At 46.1% G+C, this 9495-nt stretch overlaps 1 pseudogene; it reads right to left on the bottom strand.

Moving 5' to 3' along the window:
* Positions 1 to 697: 697 nt before the first annotated feature.
* LOC113745367 (DNA-directed RNA polymerase II subunit RPB2-like) lies at positions 698 to 5480 on the bottom strand (annotated as a pseudogene).
* Between the last annotated feature and the right edge of the window lie 4015 nt (positions 5481 to 9495).

Below are 9495 nucleotides of genomic sequence, written 5' to 3'. Positions count from 1 at the left end.
GTCCTGTGTGGTACTGAGTATACGGGGAGTGAAGTCTGGTTAAGGGGATGAATAGTGATGGACAAAGCCCCACCCTCTGAACAGAAAGCTAAACAGCGGTCCGCAGCAGGTCCAGCCGCTTGGACAGAGTGATCGCTGTCGTCCAAAAAGCTCTCCCTGCCAAGAGCCGCCAGCAGTAACCTGTGGACCAATGTACCTATAACATAGTAACAACACCAGGTTAAATACAACACAACGGACGACTTACCCTAAGAAGTAAGCCTTCTCCCCACAGACAACCTGAGATCACCTGTACAGTTATCCTGAGGTAGGTAGGACTCACCCTAAAAGTAGCCCTTCTTGGTCCACAGAAGTCGCCTGAAGCCGACATGCGCAGCATCTCCTTCTGCGGACTTCGTTTGGCCGTATTTGAGTCTTTCTTCGTTCTTTTCTTTTCGGCACACCAGGTTTCGCTTCCTCCTCTGAGCCGATTAAAGTGCAATGCCACGTTCCTGCTCCTGGATCACAAACCTTCGGCCAGAGAATGGCTTTCAACCCTAGAAAACACAGTGACCATCACTGCTGACATCATAGTTAAACACACATAATAAACCTTTAAAAGTTCCATAAAAATGTCCAGCGACTTTCTAAACTGTCCATAACGTGTTAGCGGAATCATTTGGTGTTTATTTGCTGATTAACGGATCATCAGACTGACCAATCTCCATCATCGTCAGGGTCGTCAAAGTCGTAGAGAATGTGTTCCAAGATGTCCCTCTGGCTGACACGAAACCCAGCGCGTCGAAACAACAATGATGATTGGGAACTTCCTGGCTGATGTAGGGCAATGGGGACACAATCCTCTGACCAATCGCACTCTTCTTCCTGCCCTGAAAGAGACGATCATAATCAGTAAGGTGTAAAGCGAACGAGGCCATCGTGACACGATTAAAAAAAAAGCGGTACAAATGCCCTGACGTTCACTGGGTGACAAAAGAAAAAATGAACGCGATTCTTTAACGAATGCGATAGAAGTAGGAGATGTTCTTTTGTCGTGACGTTGTCCTAAAAAAAAATCAGTCACTGGTTTGGTGATTCATTTGTTCAACGTCAGACGTCAAGTCACGTGACTAACGTCACTACGTAGGTACGGAGCACAATGAGGGAAGACAAGGCAACGGTAGAAAATAGCTTTGAACAGAGGAAATGCACACCGAGCAGTTTAAAATCACCTGTGGTGGAGATTTTAGATTCCCTAGATCACAAATACAACCGTGAGAAACGGACAGACAAAACCAAAAACCAAAACAGCATGCAAACATATATAGTCACACGAGCAACATCAGGCAGCATATTATAGGCCTCCACCACAGTGAGAGCAAAGTAACATCCCTAATTATCAAGTAAGTTGATCAGACATACATTTATACAATTAATGTATCCTGTTTCCAGGTAAACATCAGGATCACTGTCCCTCCTCGTGGGGCCATCATGCTACCCAGAGTGTGCTGGGGGACGGGACGAGTCTCCAAACAGGACCGGGCACTCGCCTGGGTGGGCGTACTTTGAGTCCTTCTTTGGGCGAACACGTACACGGGTTTGGTGGCATCTTTTTTCCTGAGCAATGAGCAACCTGAAAACCAGCAGGGGAGCAGTTTGAAGAGGAAAAGCACCAACCAACCTGATCTTAGATCAACATGAAAACACAGAAAATCAGATCAATCTATCTCTCTAGTAGCTTAGCTTAGCATAATATAAAATGGTGGCGTCTGATGTCAGAGCGTACCTTCTCGAGCCATTGATGAGGAAATAACCTCCAGGGTCGAGGGGGACACTCGTTGACTCACAGATATCTCTGTCCGTCAGGCCGCTCAGCAGACAGGATAGGTGGAGCGAAGCCCATGATGGGAATTTTACCAAGGAAGGTCGTCCTGGTGCTGAGTCCTGCAGCGCTGGCTCCCTCACCCGACCTTGATGATGGTCTTTTGATGGCGCATAAAGGGGGGGCTGAGTACCTGGGGGGGGGTAAAACACAGTGAGACCAAGAGAGACCATGAGAGACCAAGAGACAACAAAGAGACCAGAAGAGACCAAGAGGTAAGCAGGTGGAGACCAGAGACAACAAAGGAGACCAGAAAAAAAGAGAGACCAGGAAGAACAAAAAGACCAGAGAAAAGAAAAGAAACCAAGAGAAGACCAGGAGATAACAAAAAGACCAAGAGAGACAAGAGAAAACAAAAGAGACCAAGAGAGACCAAAAGAGACCAGGAGAGACCAAAAGAGACGCAGGAGAGAACAAAAGAGACCAGGAAGAGAACAAAAGAAACGCAGGAGAAGAACAAAAGAGACAATAGAAGACCAGGAGATAACAAAGAGGATCGCAATAGAGCCAGGAATAAACAAAAGAACCAGGAGATAACAAAAGAGACCAAGAGAGACCAGGAGATAAGCAAAAGAGACCAGGAGATAACAAAGAGACCAATAGAGACGCAGGAGATAACAAAGAACCAGGAGATAACAAAGAGACAGGAAGACCTACGTGAGGTTTCTCAGTCGGGCTCATTGGGCATCATGGGGGACGGAGCTCCGTCTCTCCTCCCAGTGGGTGGGCTTGGACAGGTAAGACTGCTCAAACTTCAGCAGGTAACGAGGCTGAACACAAAGCACAGGTCAAAGTGGATGACAGAACCTGTTCTTGTTGTTTGGAACAATGTACTGTGCTATGGAACACGTATTCCAGTCCTCACCGGTGTCCTCCACCTCTCCTGAGGTTGTTTGAGCTTCAGCCTGCAGGTCGATGGGCGAGCATCCTCCCACGATCCTCTGAACCGACATTTTGGATGAACTCATCGAACGAATCCAGCGGCTGACCGCACCAGACCCCTTCTCGTCAAAATAAGAGCTTGTAATACACAACAGACAGAGCTTCTTCAAATAAGAGCTGTAACACAACAGAGAGAGGTACCGAGTCCTGTCCTAAATATTCGTCCTAAACGACTAACAAAACAGCTCCATGTTGGATGTTGGTTTCTGCGTGTTTTTGCAGGATATATAAGGATGAGGTAAACAAAGTGTCACAGTGAGAATGGTCCGCTTAGACTCCTGTCCACACACACACACGTTAACAAGTTCTGATCCATAATCAGCAAGTGACGTCATGGAATCTGCAGACTCGGTGGCAACAGTTCCAAACAGTTTGGACTCTGTGTGTGAACGCAGAGAACAACAGGCAACAACACAACACACACAATGATCAGAGTGTGACATTCCCCCCCCCACGTCAACACGTATGTGCCATGTCCACACACGCCTCTCTGCAAGCGGTCTCCTCCTTTCCTTTGCTAAGGAATGCTCCCTGTGTCCTAAAGAGATAAAGGAAGCAGTGAAGCTCCTTGCCGTCAAGAACAGAGGATAAAACAGGGCTTACCATGACAGACACGTTGACACTTCAGTTCATTTCACTCAGTGAGGGATCTATACTACTGTACTTCCTAACGCTTCAACTGTCCACTCCTCCTGTCTTCTCCTCACGCCCATCGTCGCCTCCTCTCCCCCTCCGCCTTCTCATCGCCTGTCTTCTCTTCTCCTCTCCTTACTCCGCCTCTCCCTCCCTGTATTCTCCTCCTCCGGCCCCCCTCTTGCCCTCTCCCCTGTCCTCCTGTCTTTCTCTCTCCCCTCCATTGCTTCTCCGCTCCTGTCCTCTCCCCTCCTGTCGTCTTCTCCCTCTCCTGTCTTCTCCTCTCCTTCTCTCCCCTCCTGTCTTCTCCCGCCTGTCCCCCCCTCTTTTGCCCTCTCCTGTCCTCCTGTCTTCTCCTCTCCACTCTCTCTCTCCCCTCCTGTGTCTGCGCCTCTCCTGGCCCCTCTCTCTCCTTCTCTCCTCTTCTGGTCTTCTCCTCCTCCTCCCCTCGGCTGACAGGACTAAGTGACATCCTGACACGTCTTGCAGAGTCACGCAGCAGATCATCACCATCGTCTTCCTGAATAAATCTGTTGGTTTCTCTAACAGCACATGGACGTGAGCCAAGAGGTCCAGGGAGTTTACCTGATGAACAAGCCAACAAGCCTTCCTGCCACAAATCGGGTGTGATTTCATCATCGTCCCTCATCGACTGGTTAATCTGACAAACTACAAACATGGACAGGTATTTACATCACGGACCTGAACAATATTCATTAACTGACCAATCATGTGAGTCCCCCTGCATGCCTGCCAAAGTCTGTACGGTCTGTCGACCAAGGGTCTGTCCTGTCTGTCCTGCATGTCTGTCTGTAGGTTGTGGTGTGTTTGTGTGTGTAGTCTCTCCTCCTCTGTGTATGTGTCTCCCGCCTCGCTCTGTGTCTGCTCTCGCTGTGTCTGGCTCGCCGCTGTGTCTGTCTCTCTTCTCTCTCTATGTGTCTGTCTCTCTCGGCCTTCGGTTCTCTCTGTGGTCGGGTCTCTGCCTGTCTCTCTTTCTCGGCCGTCGGGCTCTCTCTGTGTCTGGCTCTGTCGGTGTCTGGTCGTAGGTCTGTGTGTTGTGGTGTGGTGTGGTATGTCCTCTCTCTCATGTGTCTGTCTCTCTCCTCTGCTGGTCTGTACTCTTCTGTTGTCGCTCTCTGCGTCTGCTCGTCCCTCTGCCTGTCCTGTCCCTCTCCTCTGTGTCTTCTCTCGCGGTGTGGTCTCTTCGGTGTCTGTCTCTCTCCTCTGCGTGTCCTGTCTCTCTCTCTCTCTGCCTGGCGGTCTCTCTTCGCTCGGCCTGTCTTGTCTCTCTCGGCCTGTCCTGTCTCGTCTGCCGGTCGGTCTGTCCTCTGCCGGTCTGTCGGTCTTGCCTGTCCTGTCTCACTCGTCTCTGCCTGTCTGTCTGGTAGGTCTGTGTGTGTGTGTGTGTGTGTAGGCTCTCTCCTCTCTTGTCTGTCTCTCTCTGCCTGTCTGTCTGTCTCTGTGTCTGTCTTCCTTCTGTCTCTGCCTGTCTGTCTCTCTCTCCTCTGCTCTCTCTCTGCCTGTCGGTTCTGTTCTTGTCTTTCGTGTGTTGTCGTCACTGCAGCCTCTCATTAGATGTTAGGTGGCGGGTCGCGTTAGCTTAGCTGCCGTTGGCTGGGTTTTGTTTCCTATGAAGTGACGTTAGCCCCGGTGAGCTAACAGGAGCTACAGAGCTAAGTTGTTTAATAAGTTTCGGCGCTCACCTTCCGTCCTGGTCCGTACATGTTGTATGTGTCGCTTTTTTATATCAGTGTTTTTATTTAAATAATCTTAAGTCCAACAAAGACACGACGTGACGAACCGAGCGCCCCGGAAACATATGTCACTTCCGGTCTACTTCGTTTTCTTCGGCCTTTAGTTTCTATGGCGGGCTGGTGCACACGCCACGGGGTGGAGTTTTAATAAGATACTACAAAGACCACAAATACTAACAAAACAACCTGTCCAGCCATCACTCACCTTAGCCATCACTCAACTGTCAGCCATCACACACCACCTGTCAGCAGATCATCACCTGTCTGCCCATCACTCACCTGTCTGCCATCACTCACCTGTCCAGTCACCTAGTTATCGTTGAGATCGTCAGCAGTAGGTCCGTCTCCGGTGTAAATCTATGTTTGTGTGCATCCATCAGTTTAATATATGGCGTATGATGATGATATATGATGTTTGAGAATGGACAGAATAATACTGACGTTGTTCAAGGAACCCTGTGACGAGTAAAGACCAATTCAGATGGACCCGGAATGCTGATTAGAGGGACAATGGAGGAGGCAAGAGAAAGAAGAGGGTTTCCAGATGTGGCAGTTGTCAAAATGTAAGCTGTGTCTTTCTGTCTGTGTGTACCTGAGAGCACTGCAGATCTGAGATCTTAGCGTTTTCTCAATAAATTCAGGTTATAATTGCATGTGAGAAGCAGAGGCTTTTATTGTGTCCACTAGGTGTCCCGGGTCTCCCCCTCTTAATTTAGTTGTTCAGATTTTTGTTCTTTCAATACCCTGGTTAAATTTAGGTTTATTGTTAGGCAGCGCCGTAGGTGCAGAGTACCCAGAGAAGTTATTGTGTCATACGGTCGTCTGCAGGAGAATAAACTGCCTCAGTCATTCCTCTTCAGGCATTATACACATCTGTCATAGTTTTAAGTCAGATTTATTAAAACTCTTACAACACCTCTTTAAGTTTTGAAAGACAATAAAAACTATGAAAGAAAAGTATGATAAGACAACCAGGTGGTAAAAAATAAATAAATAAATGAATAAAATATAACATTAATTACATCAGTGCTCAGCTTAAAACTAGAAAATAATGAAGGGGTGTCCACGTTTGACCTGGTGCTGTCACAATAGTGCAAGATGGAGTAGTAAGGTGAGGTAAGCAAGGTGTGGGCCTGACCAATGACTGGGTAAATCAGGTCATAAGGTAGTAATGTAAGCAAGTTGGGACAGTGAATTATCCAGTATTAAAGGTCAGGCAGATTTATACTACTACTACTCTACCAGTACTACCAGTAACAAAACAACAACAACACAACAAAGAAGAATAAAGTTTATGTCATGCTTAATTTAAATAAGTTTTACACATTTCTAGCTGTGTGAGCAGAGGGTGAGAGCATTTTGAGCTTGTTTTTCCTGCTTTGTAGGTTACTGAGTAAGTCCCCACATATGTTTTTTTGTGTTTTGTTTTTTTTTGCTGTGTTGTTTGTGTTGGAGTTTTCATTCACTCTGTCAGCGATATGTGAGAGCAGACAGAATGTTGATCCTGAGATTAAACCTGCTGAACAAAAGAGAGCCGGCAAGCCGTCAAATTGTGTTTTGACACAGCGTCACATGGTTTCAGACGACAACACAGATCCCGTCCTCTATATGACAACAGCACGTCAACACCAAACATCACAACCACAGAGGACTGTCACACAGACGAATCCAGCGGCCAATCAGAAACGCCAGAAAAAACGACAGGTTCAAGCTCCTCTCTGAAGATTTCTTTCACTTTGTGAGTTTACAATCCACCATGTTGCCAGGACGCTTCTGTCATCAGTGTGGGCTGCGTCAGCTTTACATCTGTGCAGTAAGATTATACCAGGTGGAGGTAAGATTGGACCAGTCAGGTGTGTGAACAGTCAGGTGTGTGGAACATAAGTCCTTCTTCCGTTCTGAAGTGCAACCTGAGAGCAGGGGTCAGGTGTGGTTAGTCCCATGTAAAAGTCGGGGTCAGGTTAGCAGTTCTAATAAACGTTACTGGGTCTGTTTCAAGATGCGCAGAATGGAATCCAGACTCAACAGAGGGTAAGAAAGAAAGAAAACAAACATCCTACAAACTCCTCTACTACTACAGATGAACATGTAATAACACAATTGGGATTTTTCTTTAATTAGTTCTTTAGTGTTTTTTGAACAGTGTTCATGTACAATCAGCTGAAACCATCAAAGTTTGTTTTTATGTTGTGTGTTTTTAAAACAAACTCACTTCACACGGAAATATGTAACACAGTTTCTATTCACACAACAAATATTTTTTATTTTCACGTTTCATCTTTATATTTGTTTTATTTCCAACCTGTTTCACAGCACAGCAGAACAAATGGGTTTTTTTAAAACCTTTTTTTTGTACAACACATGGCATGAAATAGGCTAAAATGAACATTGACGAAGATGAACATTTTAGTTATTGGCTCTTTCATATGGCACTCTTTCAGTTCACCCTTACGTCATACAAAAACATAATCCAAAAATGTGACATTCAAAAAAAACGGGGCAAGCAATAAGTTAAAATTGATCCATAGAATTAAGATCAGGCTACGTATAGGCTTGATTTGGAACTCTAAAAATCACAAATACAGTGAGGGGAAATTATGACTAAGAGTTGAAGAAAGTAGTAGTGTGTTAGAACGTAGAGTTATGAGTTGAGACCTGGTAATAAGTGGTTCAGGGTCAAGTAGATTAGTTTCGGCGTTCGAATCAGGGTAGTTGTCATTGGTGGTATCAAACTCAGCAGACACAGTGATCCATAGAAGACAACATGACACTGGTTAAATTCAGTGCTCTTACTTCTGCCTTTGCGACAACTGAGATTTGTTTTATCTCAGCATTACCTTTTTCTCACTAATTCATTCCCGCCAAACAACTGCACATGAAGGGTAATCCCACTCTCATTCACCAGCCGCTTAAAGCCGCACCTACATTGACTGGTGAATGTACTCCTTATGGAGGTTGTGTGGGAAACCCTAAGGGCCTATCAGCCATTGTAACCAAACCCTCCACTGCTGGATGAGCCTATAAATGCTTATAATTGGTCTGGACTTTAGTAACATACATAATGTTTGTTGGAAAAGACTCGGAAGACCATCTGATTGTTTTGTTTGTTTTTTGTTGGTGCAAGCCTTCTGTGTGGGGGTAAGCGTGACTCTAGCGTGGTCCCTCTGAACTTGATCCAGTGTGCTTGGGAGTTGAGGTGTCCACCTAACCAAATAATGCTCTCTGTGTGTTCAGAGACCTGTCAAGTGTTTGATTATCTTCCACTTGTTTTTACTTATTCAAATCCAAGAACACCTTTTAGTTTGACTGATTATTTCTTTCGTTGATTGAATTTGTAATGAATGCAACTGATTTGTGAACGAATAAAATGGGTAATAAAACTTTCACCACAAAACCAAGATCAGATTTGACATGTACCTGCTGATGGTCAGATTATGGCAATTTACTGTATATGACGTATTACCTCATTATGTTGTTGTGTAAGCTGTGGAAGTAACTGCTCAACTCTATAGATTTATTAGCAATAAATTAGTTGGGCATTGGTCTGTTACACCTCTCTCTGCGTTACAAACCCTCCGATTCACACCTTTGTTACTACTGGACACATGTCTCTGTGTTCTGTGTCATACAGTTTTTAAGGTTTGATCTTTACACCAATTCCATGTTTTCTCCAATTACATTCTTTAACTGTCGTCCTTAGAACACGATATTCTTTTCAGGAGCACCAATGTCTGACCTTGTTATACCGGGGTGCATAGCCTCACCTGTTTCCCGAATGCCCCTTCTGAAACCTGAGCCTCCATTGCATCCTTTGCTTTGCCGCTCGTGTTCCCCCGGAGGGTAGGCAACACTGTACACACAGCTTGACTCTACCACTCCCCCTCCCACCTGATGCCAGCCCCCCCGTTGCCTATCGCCCCCTTCGCCTGGCGGCCGTGCCCCCAGCTGACGCACCTAAGACAATTCATCCACTCAGTCTCGTCTTGAACAGGACACTACGTCCTCGCCGTAGGGCCGGGCTGGCCGACTGCGATGCGCTCTTCCTTCCACATCCATTAGCGCATCGCTCTCTCTCTTACTTTTGTTTGAGATTGCTTCGGAGCTCCGGTTCGCTACATTAACACACACTTACACTGGCGTCTATCAGGCATAGTCATCATCTCATTTCCTTTTAATCGGTGTGTTTCATGTGCTTCCGAAATCTGTGTGGCACCCAGTTCCATTCCGCACTCTTCTTTCGGGCCTGGATGTGTGAAATTTTCTAGTTTCAGAACTAAGTTTTTTTTCTCTGATACAGACAAGCAT

Source organism: Larimichthys crocea, unplaced genomic scaffold, assembly GCF_000972845.2.
Source record: "Larimichthys crocea isolate SSNF unplaced genomic scaffold, L_crocea_2.0 scaffold685, whole genome shotgun sequence".
NCBI classification, from domain to species: Eukaryota; Metazoa; Chordata; class Actinopteri; family Sciaenidae; genus Larimichthys; species Larimichthys crocea.
This window is presented reverse-complemented; position numbering and strand designations above follow the sequence as displayed.